Source organism: Phasianus colchicus, chromosome 6, assembly GCF_987193195.1.
Source record: "Phasianus colchicus chromosome 6, bPhaCol1.hap1.1, whole genome shotgun sequence".
Lineage (NCBI taxonomy): Eukaryota > Metazoa > Chordata > Aves > Galliformes > Phasianidae > Phasianus > Phasianus colchicus.
This window is the reverse complement of record NC_143441.1, coordinates 24,581,392-24,598,788: the sequence shown is the minus strand read 5'-3', so window position 1 is coordinate 24,598,788 and position 17,397 is coordinate 24,581,392. Positions and strand designations below refer to the sequence as shown.

The window sequence follows — 17,397 nt, the reverse complement described above, 5'->3', positions numbered from 1 at the left end:
CTTAAAACATTCCATAGACTTAAGTGCTTCAAACGCCCGATAAAATAGCATTAGGGAAAGGGAATTATGGAGGCTATCAAGCATTCCCAGAGGAGAAATCTGACGTGGGTTCAGAAAGACGAGGTCTTCTCATTGAAGACCTCGAGAATGTTAAAACTAGCAAAAAGATGTGAATGCGGAGCACAGCTAAAAAGAGCTGCAGAAACTCACAATAACCTTGGGCTATGATGGCTCAAAGGAACAAAACCCATGTGAGACCTGTAGTCTTCGGTTTCTCCCAGCGGGAAATGCCAGAGGCGTGGTGTCATAGTGGGTGACACCACCTCAGGGTACTCCAGCACACCTTTCCTTATTGGAGAGGCTACCCGCGAGTGCACCTCCTCCCTAGAGATGCTGAGATGTCACCATTGGACACTCCCGCAACCAGCCCGGCAGCAGTCGGAACGGAAGCCCCGCGGGGGCCGTGCTCAGCCCTGAGACGGCGTCCCGCGGGCACTGCCCTCTCAGGCCGGAGCCTGTCCCGGGGCTGAGCGGGTAGCAGAGCCCAGGCGGGGTCCGCACGCCCCCACGACCAGGCGCTGCCAACCCCGCCCGCCCGCTCCGCGCGGCGCCCGGTCGGCCGCGATGCCCCATTCGCCTCGCGGGCGCCGCCCGGCCTAGGCGCTGCCCGTCCGCCGCGGCTCGGCCCGCTGGCCCCCCCAGCGGCGGCGGCGGGGAGCGCGTTGCAGCCCGGCGGCCGCCCCCCCCCGCCTCCTCCCGCTGCCGGGCGGCTATTTTTAGTAAATCCTCCTCGTGTCGCCACGGGCTGCGAGCGCAGCGCTCAGCCCCTCGTCAGCTGCCGCCGCCCCGGCGCGGCGCCCCGCCCGCCCGGCCGCACTCAGCACGGCTCGGGCTCGGACTCGGGCTCGCCCCGCCGGCTGCTCGCTGCACCCTGCCCTGCCCTGCCCTGCCCTGCCCTGCCCTGTCCTCCCCTCCTCGTCTCCCCGATGGCCCCCTGACCCCGCCGCCGCCGCCAACTTTTCCTCGCCGCCTACTCCCCGTCCGCTCCCGCGGAAGATGGCAGCAGGGGGAAGGACTGGAAGTTACAGCCCGAGAGCGAAGAGATAAGGAGGCGGCGCGGAAAGGTGAGTGGCACCGGGCGGCTGCCCCGCTCCGCTCCTGGCCCTGCCCGGCTCCCGGCCCCGCCGCGTCCCGCTGCTCGCGGCAGGTTGGGGAAGTTGCGCTGTGCCGGCATCCCGTGCAGCTGCCGGCTGCGGAGGTGGGCGCCCGCGGGCAGCCCTCTCCGGCAAGTTTCCTTTAGCTGCAGCGTGCCCGAAGCGGGAGTTCTCTGCGCTGCTCCTCGGGGCCGCGGGCAGGTGGGAGCGGGGCGGCCGCCCGGGGCAGCGCGACGGTGTCAGCCGTGCTTCTCCGAACGGCGGTTTCAGAGGGTGGCGGAGCGGCGCGTTGCCTTCCTGCAGGGGGACTTCCAGAGCAGCAGCGTGGGGTGGTTCGGGGTGAGGGTATGGCTGTTTGGACCTGATCGCTCGTATTATCGTTATAATGGGGAAAAGAGAGATGCTGCTGACAACACACACACAAAATGCGTGCTCATCTTAGAAAGACTGCCGCCGTTTGTGTTTTAAGTGCTCTGAGGAGGTCTCAGAGCATCCACAAACTGCATGAAAATTAAGTAGGGAAGGAGTGTTTAAAACAAGCCTGGCGTTGATGCTGAAGTACGGAAGCGAATTGTAGAGCCCTTCTGACACGTGGAAACGCGTGTGTTCTTTTCTAGTGCGAAAGCTGCTGAGAATGTTTGTCATAAACAGCGCGGGATAAGTGCAAGCACAGAAAGCAGGGAATTCTAAACATATCTGTCTTCCAACGTTGTCAGTTTTAGTTCTATGACATTTTGTTTTCTGTGACAGAAGCATAGTTTTGTGACAGTTCCTCGGGATGCAGTCTGCAAGCTTACAAAGGCCTGTGAGCTTTGGTCAGAACTCAGTGAGCAGAAACAGAAGCTGTTTCAGCATTCTGGTATTTCAGATGCCCTCTCCTATCTTCGTCTCCCTCGTCCCCCTCGCTGCTTCCCAATAGTTTCCCCAGATCTGTGTGCTTTATCTTTTTATTTATTGTTTCTAGATTTTTCTCTCATGTCCAATGCATTCCTGTGGCAGTGGCCCCAGCCCACGTATGTTTTGTACCCAAAACGCCTACTTTGTTCGGAGAGAAACACAGGCTTGTTCTCTGCCATAATACTGGAGCGTTCTTGGAAGGCGGTTCCATCCCCACATACTACTTGTGTTGTGTCATTATGCGTATGAAATATATAGGTCTCAACTATATATAACTTTCCACAGGCAATGATACAATAATGCACTATTTTGACACCTCTTTTTCATTACGTTGGCAGAGCTCTGATCCAAAATGTAGGAAAAAAACATGTAATAACCCGAGAGTAATGCTACAGTCATATTTACCTAGTGATTGTGCCAGCTTCCTCCTATAAATATTGAAATAGCTCTGTTTTATATGAAAATGGCATTGTCAGTTGAGAATTCCTAAAAGGAAAAATCAAGCCATTGTACGTGGCGACCAAGTTCATGCTAGTGCAGCGCCACAGTTAGTTAAGCCTACCCAAAAGCTGCTCTCAGTGTCAGATTGCTTTTTATTTTGGTATCAAAATCTGTGTTTAATACACACAAGTATTTTCAACCTGACATTAAATCACCGGTTTTTGAACCAGTAGTGTTAGGTTTTCTGTGAACCCTTTTTTCCATGAATGAAGAACAGTCTACGTGCTGAAACAGGAGTAGTCATCTGTAGGCTGCTGGGTGTCTTCTGTTTGTCACTGTCCTCCTGTGCTGAGAGCATTTTTTGAAAAGAGAAGTGAGGTATGTCCCATTACATGCTTAATTTGGTGCAGTTGTTCCTATTAGATCTTATTTTCTTCATTTGAAAAACAAAACAAAACAAAAAAACAATAAAATAATACTATGATAAAATGGTGTATCTTCTATTATGAAAAAGTATAACAGTAAGAGTAGTTTCACTTATAAAACCTATCTACTTTCTACAAATATTTAAGGTGGAGAACAGTTTTCAGTGGTCTTGCTGCCCTAGATATTTCTGTGGAAGCTGCTGTTAAAAATATAATTTGGAAAAAATATAGTATAATACAAAAAATATTGACCAAATTCAAGTTTTCCCAAAATGATACGAATCCTGGTATGAATTACCATGAATGTTGAGAGTGGCCTAAGTATTGCTGAAATAGTTTCATCTTATTCACATAGTGTTCATTGGGAGAAATGTAGTTTTAAAAATAATCAAATTCTGCTGTATACAAACCATTAGAACTAATGAAAATGACCAAAGAAAGTTGGAATGTAGCAGAGTGATGTCCAAAATGACTAATTAAGTTAAGCACATGTTGACCAGACATCCTGCACTGTCATTGTTTTTTATTCATCAGGATTCAAAACAGCTAATGTAAAGCTGTCTTGGATACATGTACGCAAGCTGCAGAGCAAAGTGCCTCTGATTTACAGCCTGGTCATAGCTGAATCATGGGGCTGAGTGAGCTGCCTTCCTCTCAGGAGTGAGAGATTTTTCCCTCTTAGAGAAGAGGTTTGAGCCTGATTTCCTGAGAATTATGTGATATTCCTTATATGCATACTATATAAATGAATTTGAATAGAAACTCAAATTAGAATAATCAGTATTTGTCAGAGCTTTCCAGTCTCTCTAGGTCTGTGCAAGAAAATGTTTTCTATTTCTACGTTTAAATAGGAAGGTGCATATTGCATTCAAAGAGTTAAATTAAACAAACAAAAAAAATACACCGCACTTAAGGACAAAACATTGGACTGTTCCATGATAAAAGATATTTGTCATGCTTTGACCTTTTAGTAATGATTTTCAAAGGAGTAAACATTTTCTCAGAGAATGTTGGGTTGCTGAATTAAATAAGGTTAGACTGTTTACTGGAATTGATGTGTAAGTCATTTTTAGAGCAAACATATTGATGAAATCACCTTTCATTTATTCCACTTGGTTTTGAGTATTTGGATGAGAATAATCATATGTGACCAAAGAGTTTATCTTTTATTAGATGTAGCTTCTGTGGAATTAATACATTATATCGTGTACTTTGAACTATGTCAGCTAGTGTTGACTTACTATAGTAACATTTATAATACTATGAAATAAATACATGTTACACTATGTTGTCAACTTGAAGTAACTCTAAATGGAAATGAAATAGTGCAAAAATAGTGCAAAAATGACATCTGTACAAAAATGTTTTAATACCTTGAATCCACCTTAAAATCCTTTCCACTCTGAGGTCTGATCTAACCCTGGTGAGACATATCCAAACTTTCGGACATTTCTCCATTTTTATGTAATATATAGTTTTGTAACTCCTTGATAGAGAAATGTGTCAATGTGAAATGTTAACATGAGTTCAAAAACTAGAAAAATTCATAGTTGGAAGAGATGAGCCAAGGGCTAGAAAGCACAGTGATAGCAGTTCTAGATCAAAATGTCCCCAACCTGCATATATCCTGAAGACTTCAGGGTATTCCAAGGAGGTACTGCCACTTGGTTGCCCGCTCTTCCTTACTGCTGGCTATCTGGAAACCAGGAACTGGGCTGAACAGATCTTCACTTGCTTGGGTCATACAGTTCATACATTCTCACATGGTCAAGATTGGCAAACTGAAATTTTGCAATTCAGAAATTTCTTTAGGAGGAAAAGGAACTGTAAAGTTTTGTTAATCAACCTTCAAGCTCGCTTATCTTTAGCATTAATTCAGTGTGTTATGAATTGGGGAGATAGCAGGATGCAAATATTTATCCTTATTTTCCAGTAATTCTTGGTCGTATTTTTAAATATAAATATTAGTGTTTATCCCCCACAAATCATGATACATTGTTGAAGTTTCCTTATCATACATAATGACTATAAGGATAGTTTGGCTTTACAGATGTTGCATAACTAAACTAGATTCTGTTCGAGGAAATGGGAGAGTCTTTAGCAAAGGTAACTCAGAAGTTAACTCAGAAGATGACTGCTTAGAGCACTTATTTTGTTCTCAGTTCTTCAGTTTTGGAGCAGAGGATACTGGGTTCCATATCTCACCATTTGATTTCCACTCTGAAGCATTCAGTCTTTGAAGTTAACTTCTGTTCAGGTTCAGAGTGTGTGCTTTCTCTGGAATGGATGGCTCTGGGCCCTTGAGTCCCACATCTAGCTGAGACTGAGCAAGTGTGAGCAAGTCCAGTTTGTTGTGCTGAGCAAATCAAACTTTTGTTTCTGTGCTGTTTCAACCTGGAAAGCCTTACTCAGAGTGTCTTAAAGGTGATGCCTGGTCTACCAGAGAAACCATCAATCCTGAAAAATAAGTAAGCTTTATGAGCAACCAAGATAGGAAGGGACTTGAGCTGCAACTTATCTGTGAGGGAGGTGGTGTGCTGCATGATGTTATTGCCTTAACTATTTGCTGAGAGTTTTCCATGGACAGCTCTGCATTCTGCTTATCACTTGGGGCCCTGTAAGTTTTCACAGAAGCTGCTATGGAACTGTTTTTCAGTGTAATTTTTGTGGTGTTCTTATGGTCTCATCCCTGCAAAACTACCATTGTCAAGTTTCCCCTGGAAGTGATTCCCACTGGTGCAAGAGCCACCAGCTTTTGCTTTTCCCTTTGCCTTTTCTGTCTTTCTTGTCTTCTCTCTCTCTCTCTCTCTCTCTTTTTTTTTCTTTCTTTCTTCTTCTTTTTTTTTTTTTTTCCAAAGAAACTTCTGTCATTGGAACTGTTGTATGATGTCAACTGTAAACTGTGCAAATACATCAAGAAGGGGTGTGAAAATGCTTACATACTTGTAGTGAGAAGTCTATGTATGTAGGCTTAGTAGATTGATGCAAGATGAATTTGTACCTGTTGAAATACAAATTATCAAGTAGCTTTCCTTGTTTTATTTTTTTGGTCAAACAGAAATTACACATCTTTGCTATCATTTAGACAACCTGATCTCTATTCCTTAAATATATTTGAATCCTTCTTTGTATCCTTTTCAATTGAATTTATATTGCCTCATTGAATGAGATCAGAATGGTAGTCTGTGGCCATGTGAACTCTCATTAGCATCTTGTCCAACAGCGTTAATATTCTCTTTTTGAAAAAGCTCAACTGATGTATCCTAGAATCTATATGGGTCAAAATGGAGGTTTCATTTTCTGTTACTTTTTGAAGCTCTTTGAAACACTGAATTGGAGAAACATTCAATTAGAAGTGACCTTGGGAACTCTGTTGTTCAACTTCTCACTGGAACCAGAATCTGCATTGAATTCAGGAGGGATATTCCACAGCCTGTCTGACCCAATGCTTAATTAAATTCATAGTGGATTTTTTAGTTGTTTACACTGATTTAGAACATCCTATTTTCAACTTATAACCATTGTCTCTTGTCCTTCCATCTTGCACATCCGTGAAGAGCCCAGCTGCATCTTCTCGGTTACCTTTTCCTGGCAGACAGTTCTTAGGTAGACCGAAAGTTCTCTTCTGCAGGCTGAAACATTTCTCTCAACACCTCCTTACGGGGCAAGTGCTCCAGCCTTGGCTGTTCTGGGACTTCTGCAAGATTCAAGAAGAAGCGTCTTTCCTTTTACTGGGAGTACTAAATCTGGTGTAGTATCCCAGATGATGTCTATTGCTTGAGAAAGAGGTGATTTTAAAACATTGTGTTGGTAAAAGTAACAAATACTAAGTAGCACGGGATCTGAAAATGCACAGATAAGGTGCTGAGCAGAACTCTACTGTCTTGAGATCATAAAATTAAGATGATCTATTACGTGTTTTGAAGAATGTTGTCTTGTATTTTGCGTGGTAGAAACACAGTTTAATTTATAGTTCTTATCAGATAAGTTCTTGAATAGTGTTATTTTCTTGTAGTAATGTGACTTTGGAATTTTGTTTTAACATGACTTACGTGTATTGAAGTATTCCCTTTGTAGAAGCATACAAAGCAAATGACATAAACAGTCTGTGTCTAGGGTTTTAATTATGCAAAATTCTAATTATTTGAATTTTTGACAGTTATCACTACATCTCCAGGGTGCCTAACTATTGAACTGAAACCTTGCTTTGACAAGAGGTGAGTGAACCGCAGGCATGAATGTAAGATTTCCAAGGGAAAGCATTGAAATACTAAATTCCAAATGGAAAATAAACAGCATGCACATAGTAACTGTATTTCGTGTTTAAAATATAAAATTTATTGACACGTTGCATGATTTATAGACACATCTATTCAGATGTTCATACAGAGCTCAGAAATAGACATATATTGACAATATAAAGTAGGTACAATTACTACTTTAATCTTTCATGTTTCTGCTTTTGGTAGACAGCATAACCAGCACTGATTAATAAGCCATACTTTTAATTAAGTGGAATTTGATATTTAAGATTGAAGTAAAAGCAGTTTTATTTAGGATATAGATATATACTCTCTATCTTCTCTGAAAATATGGTATAAATGGGAAGATCAGTGAGTTGAAACAAGTCAGTGTTCAGTGACTAAAACTGCATTTATGTTTAAGATTTGTATTTTTAACGTATTTCTATTGTTACAAACATAACTGAAGGCAAGTTAAGAGCTGCTACAGTCATGATCAGCATATGAAAAGAGTGTAGAAACTGCAAGAAAGTTTTTCCTTGCTTTTTAGTATTCCAACACATAGAATCTATTGTTTTGGTCTCTTAAGGAGTAAGAACTGACATTAGAATACCGCGTTTTGTTATATTCAGCAGAAGTTAATATAGTGAGCAGGAGAGAATTTCTTAATTTTTCAGACTACAGCTGGTATAATCTTCCCAAGTCCCCCTAAAATGTTTTAAGAGAGAACATACCATCTGGGAGTGATACGTGTGTCATTGCAAACTCTAAACAGCAAAACCATGAGCATTGAATAATTCAGCAACTCATTCTAGATATTGAAATAGTTACTTCCTCTGTATTGTGAATATCTGAATATCAGAAGTCACTTTGGTCTTTACAGTACTAGGGATCTAGCTGGATGTTGCCATAAGAGCTTTTTTTTGGCCCAGTTTTCCTTGCCATACAAATTAGAGTAGGTAGGGAGCAGAGAAAAGCTGTTATTCAGTCTCATTGACAGCAAGGAGACACGACAATTTGCAGTCCTGAAACTCCAGGCCACGGAACTGACAGTCAGTAGTTGGTGAGGAATCTGAGCTAAGACCAAGCCAGAGAAAGGTATTTTCATTTATAAATGATATGTCTAGATTTACTTCTCAGATACAGTCATTCGTAGCTGCCCAGCAATCAGTGCCTCTTACACATGCTTGTTCCTTGCTGGAAGATAAATGCACTTGACACAGAGAGAGCACTTTTGGACCTCATGTGATGAAGAAAAGCTGAGGAAAACTTGTTAGAGGTGTAAATTCTCCTACTGGATACATATTGATCTCTTAAAAAGATCAATGAATGATGTATGCATCAAAGAGAACATTCAGCTGCTCTCAGTGAATCAAGGTTTCTTACACACACTTGCTTAGAAGAGCATAAAGGATCTACGTTTGTCATCACATACACCTTGTCTCCTACTCTATCTTACCATATCTTTTCCTTTTCTATGAAAGAAAGAAGTTAGAGTCCTGATATGAGAATGCTATTTGTTACAATTTAGTTAGTATTGCTTTTTGTGTTGGGAAGCTTTCATCAGAATCTACTAAAAAAACTGCAGGATTAATGTGATGAATTGGTGTATTACCCTAGGTATTTAGTACACTTCAGTGACATGCCCGTGACTTTTGCATTACCAGTCTGTTGCTGTGATGAGATGTCTTCTAGCATAAGCACAATAAGCATAAAAGTCTTTTTCCCTTTTGCTTATGCGTATCATCAATATCTAGGTACATGCACCGTAAGAAGAAGGTGTGCATCTTATAAATGATTTGTTGAGATCACTGCTGTTAACGGTGTTAGGAATTTCATTGCAAAGGCAAGGATTTTATTTACAGATGAGATGTTCTGTCATTCTTTGTTTGCACATGAAATTTTCCCCTCTCTGGTGTTTTTGTATTGGACAGAAAATGTAAGACAACACAGAGAGCTTGCTGAAAGCTCTCTTCAAGTTACATACTGACTTAAGACTTTCCAGTGCTTCCAGTGTGGAGACTGTAGTATCATCATTTCTTTCCCACCAGCAGAAAAAACAGGGAGCAAGAAAGTTGGGCTTGCAGCTAGCAGCAGGTAAGCAATGCATAGTGTTGATGTAACCATTAACTAAATGATTTAATTTAGAAAGTCCATCAAAGCAGTGAAGGATCCACAAAAATGTATCAAAATAATTCTTGATGATTCACCTTTGCTATCTTTTGTCAATTACTTTGAAATAATTGTATTGGATTTCAGCACGCATGCTAAGCTCATTTTCCCTGCATCAAAATATATGCATGCTTCTGTCTCTTCTGTCACTACTTTTCATTGCTGCATAAGGACAACTTTGTAGCTTCTTCACTGTATTCCTATTATGTGTAAATGCAGTGTGCTGGTACACATGGCGGGTTGCTGTGGGCATTCGACAAATGAAACCCTTTTTCTCCAGGATGCAAAGTAGCAAAGGAACTGCTTTCAGAATTTCACTGCATTTTTATGCAGTCTGTACACACAATGTGAGAAATGCTGACTGTCTTTGTAGTTAATAAATGAGTGTCATTTCTGACCCTGCTTTCCATTTACTCATGGCCTTCTATACTTCTGGAGTGAGTTGCTGGGATTATTTTTTCCCCATGGCGTCTGTGCACGTCATTTCTCTTCATTGCTTTCATTTCTGTGGGCTGTTTGTGTTCCTCTTTGTGCTTGGAGGGAGGACAGGAGGCACAGCTGAGCCTCTACGTTTTTCAGGTAACTTTTGGATCATAACTTTGATCTTTCTGACATTTCTATGCATAAAACCTAAATACATTTCTGTAGTGCTAATGACTCAATAAATTGATTATATTGTTAAGAAAAAAGAGTATATCCTTAGCAGTGTTTCCAGTCTACTTCAGGAGAGAGAGTGATAAGGCATATTTTTTGTATTTTAAGGCCACTGAAATATAATCAAAAGAAAAGTAAGCTAGATAAAAATACTTAAAATTCTTCTTGCTTACTGTGATGGAGGGACATTTTCGTGCATGAAATTGGTTAGCTATGTGACATGTAAGCAAAATATTTCTAAATTATTTCATTTCAGGTCCCTGTTGCTATGTTGTGTATACTGTGATTTCATTTACTTATGCCCATGCAAATGAAAGCAAAGACAATGGTTTTTTCATCCTTGGAACAGATACTGGTTGTTGCAGTGATTCATCAGATTTTCATATGCAGGCAATTATTCTCCTTTCTACTGACTTCTTCCACTGATATTACTGCTACATTGAGCAAAGGAATAATTAACTATACTGATTTTAGTGGAGCTGTTATTACTGATGTGTAGCAAGGTAAATTGTAGAAAAAAAATACTTCTTACAGAATAGGAGTAGTAATGCCAGAAGAAATAGAAAGTTTGAGAGAGTGAAAAATCTGTATTTTTAATCCACTGAAATAGACAAGAAAAGTCTTTGGTTTAGTAATGCAATTTGCTTAGTGCTGTGGTTACTGTTTCCTAATAGTAATAAATTGGAATGCTGTCACTTTTGCCTTAGGTTGACTGATTTTTCTTTTGCAATGCATCTGCAAATTAAATGTTTTGCCTATTTTATTACAGTTCTGTAGTACAAGGAGAAAAGATAACTTTCACTCTGAGAATTGTATTTAAGAATTAAAGCAGTGAAATCTTAGCTATTTAAGTGGAAGTGAGTGTTTCCTGGAAGAAAATAGAGACTTTACAATTAGATATAAGGGGCAACTGGATTAGCCTACATCATTTTAGTTAGTGACGACTAGAAAACATACAGAGCCAACAAACTTTGCTGCCAGAGAAGTATCATTTGGGAGCAATAGGAAGTGAATATGTAGTCAAAGAACTCTTCGTCTTCATCCTTGCTCCAGTTTTGCTCTAGAATCTGCAAGAAGAGGTCACTACGGAGCTGTTCTCTTCTGCATCATATCTTGGTTCTGTCTCAGAGTTGTGGTTTTTTTCTCTCTCGCTCAGTCAAGAGTTGCAGCAAGGGCTGTGCCATCAACTTGCACACTGTGAGTGGAAGAAAAGCCCATCACATAGCTAGCTATAAGTTATATAGGAAGTCAGATAAATGTTGGAAGAGCAAATGAACAGGTCTCAAAGCAAAAAAGAAGTCATTACATTTTTGTTGATGGTAGACTACTCATATCTCTATCATATGTTGGAAATATATAGGATGTACAGCATTGAATATCTTATGCCTGGATAGGCAATAGCATCAAATGATTGCAAAGTCTGATTGTTCCTGGGGTTTTTGAAGGCATACTCTGTTTTGGTCCTGAGTTTGTGATTGGGAGGAATCATCTTCTTTCATGTACCAGTAGAAATAAACTCAATTCAGTAATATAATAGAATTTGTTCACCATCTGATGCATAATTATTGGAACAACAACAAAAAAGGTTTTGATAGAACAGCCTTTCATTCTGTGTAAGACTGTAAAATTTACCATTTTGTTATAGAATGGACTGTATTTCCCCCTTTTGTCATATTACTAACATGCAGAAGGTACATTTCTGAGTACATAAGCACTGGAGACTGAATTGGAGTCAACTGAATAACTCAAGTGAAGGAGCTGAAGGACACTTTCAATATCTGATTTTGTTTGAACAATGAGCTATGAAAAAACTGACGTCTCACTTATATGGAAAAGGACTAAACTTTACATTCCTCTCTGCAATAAAGTTAAATGCAGTTAATATGAATCTGCTGTTGCAGTAATGAAAGAGGATGTTTTCTGTGTGATTCTTGCTGAAAGAATGTTTGTTTTTTTACAATTTTATTCAAATGTCAATAACCCTCTAATTATTCTGTGCAGTTGGCATAAATACTATTTAGATAAAGCAGAATGCTGTGTTTGTGTCTAAGCATGCAGAATTTCATCTGTGATTGTTTATGAAGGCTGGGATTCATTTCCCTGCCTGGAGAAAAGTTTGATGTTCAAAACTATGAGTCTGAATTTAGTTGTGAAGAAATTTTCTTGATTAAAGGACTAATTTCCCTGCGTGTACAACTTTATGCCCTCTAGATGTTCAGACCTGCATTTTAAACTATTGTGTTCATCTCTCTGTAGGCTCTTCTAGATATCTTAGCATTCTCAGGCATGCAAGGTGCTGAAATATTCAGCAATCTGTGTAATTTTCTGTTCTCAGAGTTCTGCACTGGGATATGCACTTTTTTTTTTATTATTATTTTTTTATTATTATTTTTTTAATTTTAGAAAGCCATTATTCCATTTTACAAAAAAACCATGAAGAAACATATTTTTCTGCCTCTGAAAATTTTGTCTAACAATTGGGGCATTCAGCATGGACAAGGAGGAGTAGGATGTGTCCTGAAACTCCTGAAGGTGTGGATTCAGCCTTCAGTCCCATGGAATGCCCAAACTTCTCCCTGTTTGTCATTGTCATTTCTGTCTTTCAGAAATATACAGGACAATCCAGAGCATTTTCAAGCTCTTTGCTGGGTTCTGGCTTATTCAGGATCCCTCAGAGAAGGGCTTTTCTTCATGCAGCATAGAAAGTAAGAAGAGGAGAGAAAGCAGAGATAGTAGTCAGTTCCTGTAGTTCTTAAAACAGAAAACTTGAAGATATCTGCTCTCATTTCTCCATGCTTTATTATTACAGTCCATAAAGAAGAGTGTAGACTACAGAGACATGATAAGGTGTCTGTGTGTATTGCCTCTTCTCAGGTCCTCAGCTGACCTATGTAGTCATGCATAATCATAGCGGTGTTATCTATGCACACTTAAAAGGGATGCATAGAGATAATTTTGACTTGTTCTTTGTTTTTATGAATTATTCTTAAAGCTGACAGTGCCTCCTATTGTAAGAGTATTTATTTCCCTGTATTCTTTCCTGCAACTTTTTCCCAGTCTCCATTGCAGACTGAGTCCCAATCTGTTTCATAGCTTGTAACTAGCAGTTCTCTAACAGCCCTAGGCAACCAGCATGGACAAGTCCTGTCCTAATTTTCTCCCTCTTCCTCACTTGAACACTATTGAATTTTGGAGTATAGGCATCTTAGTTACTCAGAATCAAGAAGGACAACTCTTTGTGGAATGAAAAGGAAAAAGAAGAGCTTATCTTCTGCCTTTTAAGTGTGCATAGATAACACTGCTATGATTACGTACGACTACATAGGTCAGCTGAGGACCTGAGAAGAGGCTGAACACAGAACTTGGGGACACTGAATGAGTGTCTTCTCAAGTGTCTTCAGCACGTGGTGCTCCTAGCATAACTAGGTGCCTGTGAAGTATGTTTAAGCAGCATGAATTCGTGCTCCTAGCATGAATAGTCAGAAGCTCTGACTGGGTCCCACTCATATTACATGTTCAAAACCAGATTTACAGTTTGTTCTCCAGATCTCTGTTCTGCTCTATATGATTCTGATCATCTGCTTGTTCATGGCTGTGAGTGTGGATCTACGTATCTGCTATGTTTGACATATAGGGGATGAAGCATGTGTCTGGGGTCAGTTGGGATCTAGCAGACTGTGAAATTCATCCTGGATGGGAACCCTCGAGGCAAGAAAGAAGAGTTCTAAACTGATGTACTGATGCTGCATCTTTGTTCCATCGGTTTCTAGACTGCGCTAAATGATAAGTGGATCAAGACACTCTTGATTCAAGTCTCCCTCCTTTAGACTGGAGTGGACACTTGAGACTAGCAGTCATTCGCTCTGACTACTTAGGCAAGGCTGCTTCATTTGATTATCTGTCCCAGTCATATCCAGGAGAGAGCTGACATAGCAATGCTAGAAGTGTGACAGCTGTGTTTGGTCTGAAATCCAGAGATCTTGCTATGTAAGAAATTTTCCTGTTTTGCATTTCTCAAGTAGTTTGGTGTCTACTGAGCTGCAGACAGGCAGTCTCAATAACAAGCAAGAATGCTGGGAGAACTGGAGTTTCCAGAATGGCAGTCAAGGATTTACACTGGGATTTCAGGTCAGGGATTCATTGCCTGCCTTGCATGGTGATGGTTGCAAGTTGTCATTTCCCTCTCGTCTTGCCATTAGAGGATATAAAATCTCTCCTCCTCTCTGATACAAGTGGCAAGGTAAGTCTGAATTACCCACCACCTCTGGGGTTTGGCAATTGCATAGGCTATATAGCCCGTTACATCTGGCTTTCTCTCTTACTGAATGAGATTGGGTCACTCTTAAATGTATCTGATCTAGAGCTGCTGATGTTTTTGTGTAAGAGCAAGTTTTGGGATGATGAGATGGAAAGAACAGTTCTATCTTCTTGAGGTGTCAGCTTCCCTGTCTTTACTTGGGCAAGTTGATCTGCAGATATGTAGGAGAACACATGTTCTCTAGGCAGAACCCATCGTCCTTGAGCTTATTTTCTGCCTCAGTGACAAAATGAAGAGCTATAGATACAGACTTAATCTAGTTCTTCCTCAGTACCTTGAGGAGAATCAGTGAGATCTAAGGAACCTGTCTGAGGTATTGAGGGTTTACAGTTTGTTTCTCAGCTAAGTCTCTGGCGTGGGCCTGGGAGAAGGCCTTGAGACAAGGGACATTATATCTGGAAATCGTGCTGGTACTGCAGTGAAGATGTCTGTAGGGCACATTACTAGCATTGATGGCAATCTCTGAGTATTTTACATTGAGCTTCATGGAAGGAGCAGGCATGGCTTGAGATGTAAGAGGGTGGTCAACATTTTTTTATATTAAAGGAAGCTCTTGATCTTTTAAAAACTGAAAACTAGAATGTTTCCTTTTCCTGGAGTACCTGACATTGTTCACAGGCCTGGCATATGGACATGACATTTTGCTGGTAGCACATTTATACATCCACATGAGGCCTTTCGAATGTGGCTCCCAGATCTCCTTAGTGCTATAAATTTCGTATCTCCCTGACTTGAGCCAAAGTATTTCCTTTAGAAATGAAATGGCAATTCCAGATTTTTGTGCTTAACACTTAGTAGAGGATCGCTAAGAGAAAGGTGAGATATGATGGTTTGGCAATGTGATGACAAACCTCTGCTTGTTTGCTGATTTGTATAATTTTCCTGGAAAGATGTCTGTTAAATGTTACCAATATATTGCTTCCCTAGCTGAACATTTCCAAAGCTATTCTTGTACCAAAAAGACATTAGTGAAGAACTTCTAGTAGCAATGTGTCTCCTTTCTACATCTAGGGGGGAATATAGTGCTGTCCCTTGAAGAGGTCACTTAGTTTTTCTGTTTAGAATGACTCTAACAATTTGTTGTTTCTTCTGTGGCATTTGAGGTTCCATCTGATCTCATGTAAGCTAGATGCAACATGAAAAGTATGAGGGCTGCTTCAAAAGTAATGCCTCCTACTTTATTATGTTGGCCTACAATGTCATAGGCAGATGTTGGTGGTATGGCAGTAGAGGTTGAACCTCCCCATCAATATTCTATTCTGATTTGTTGCTGTGCAACAGATGGCAGCAGAGCGGCAGTCTGACAGAATGGCATCCGACATGGAAGTGCAGATGAAGAAAAAGTGTGGAATTGGATTTTTTCATGCAGAAAAAATGGCACTGACTGACATTTTTTGATGCTTGCTGAAAGTTGATGGAAACCAACCAGTGGCTGTGAGCACTGTGAGGTGGTGCATTTCAGCAGTGATGACAGCAATAGTGGCTCACCTCCTCAGATACAGATTTTTACGAATGTGTCATGCAGGCTCTTATTCATCACTGTTGAGAATGCACTGGTGGTGCCTATGCTGAAAAATAGCATTATGTAGCTGAGAATTTTCTCTATCAAATGGCGTTATTGTGCTCTTTCAATCTGTTGTAGTTTCCATGGGAATAAATAGGAGGCATTACTTTCAAAGCAACTTATGTGGCTATGAAGACGGGTTATAATGTGAATAAACACCTTGGTTCACCTTTTAAAATTGGCATAGATAAGCAAGGGCCCTAGGCTTGAATCAGGCTCAGGCTTCTAGACAACTTAATACTCTACAGCTGTATTCAATGGTTCGTATTAACTGTTTTCACACGTTCATCTACAGTTGCTGTGGAATATAACAGTAAATATGTAACCAAATGAAAAAATAAGTGGCTCTTTACACTTACCTCCAAATGATCTTCTAATTTTTTTTTTGAAGGACTATAGTATCATCTTTTGGAGTCAAGTTTCAAGTTATATTTTGTTTCAAATTCTTTTATTTCTCCTACCTTGTTTCTCCTGCTCTCTGTCTAGTTTCTTGAACAGATCATCATTCATCTAGTGGTCGTTCTTCCCTGGAGTAGTTTACATTTATATTTATATTGATTTGTTAACGCTTTCGCAGATACATAATCAGATGAATCCTGGTTTCAATGAGATTGGGATTACTTTATCACCGCTTAGAAGATTGTATTTTTATAAATATTTAAATACCTGCAATTTTGAATATTTCACCTCTTTCATTTGCTTTTGCAGGGCTTTAAATTGAATTGAATTTCTTTCTAAAATGTTACATAACTTTGAAATGAAATCAATGCAGTTGAAAGTAACAGGCTCATTAGTAAAATATACTGCAACAGGGTTCAGCAAATACACATTTTCTAAATGAAGATTTGAAACAGCTTTTATTAGAGCACATGGTGTGACAATTTCATGAAAAGAATGCAATACATTATTATGATTCATACATACAACAGTATTGAATATGATGTATTTGTACATACAATATTATTTGTTTTATTTTTAAGGTAGATTGCACTGAAGTAAATTGCTGTGGAACTGGACAGTTTATTTTTCATTTATTTTCACACTTAATGTAAATGCTAACTAACATAAAGGAGAGGTACCACTCATTTTGCACCAGCAAATGTAATATAAAATGCACTGAACAAATGATAATCAATGTAAATCCATACTGTGGTCTGCTGTTTCGAAAATACATGTTTGTTAAATCCAGTCTGATACTTTGAAGTGTGTTCCTGTTGAATTTAGATTGCATAATTTGGAAGTTAGTCCTGCAAAACTTCATAGACTCACATTCTTCAAGTGAAATCAAGGACTGACACTTTTCAAAGTACCCATGACAGATACTAGGCTTCCAGGTGCTATAGAAGTAGTACTGTAAAGATGTTTGCTCTGTTATTTTTTCCACTTGGCTTGTCTTGATTATGGCGCTATAACACTTGTCATAACCTTCCCCCACTTAAAAAAAAAAAAAAAAAAAAAAAAAAAAAAATAAGTGTAGGGAAGTTAAATACATTTTCTCTAAGAATCCTGATAGAAAGCTTAGATTGTTGCT

At 39.9% G+C, this 17,397-nt stretch overlaps 1 protein-coding gene across 4 annotated transcripts in view; it reads left to right on the top strand.

Moving 5' to 3' along the window:
- The first annotated feature begins 868 nt into the window (after positions 1-868).
- HDAC9 (histone deacetylase 9) overlaps positions 869-17,397 on the top strand; it is a 442,393-nt gene continuing 425,864 nt past the window's right edge. For 2 of the 4 annotated variants that reach the window (XM_090142700.1, XM_031590070.2), the window contains exon 1: positions 869-1,124. The gene's annotated coding sequence lies outside the window, so the exon portion shown is untranslated. Of the gene's footprint in view, positions 1,125-9,809; positions 9,910-17,397 lie in introns of those variants that run through there. The other 2 variants (XM_090142709.1, XM_090142705.1) reach the window with 1 other exon arrangement.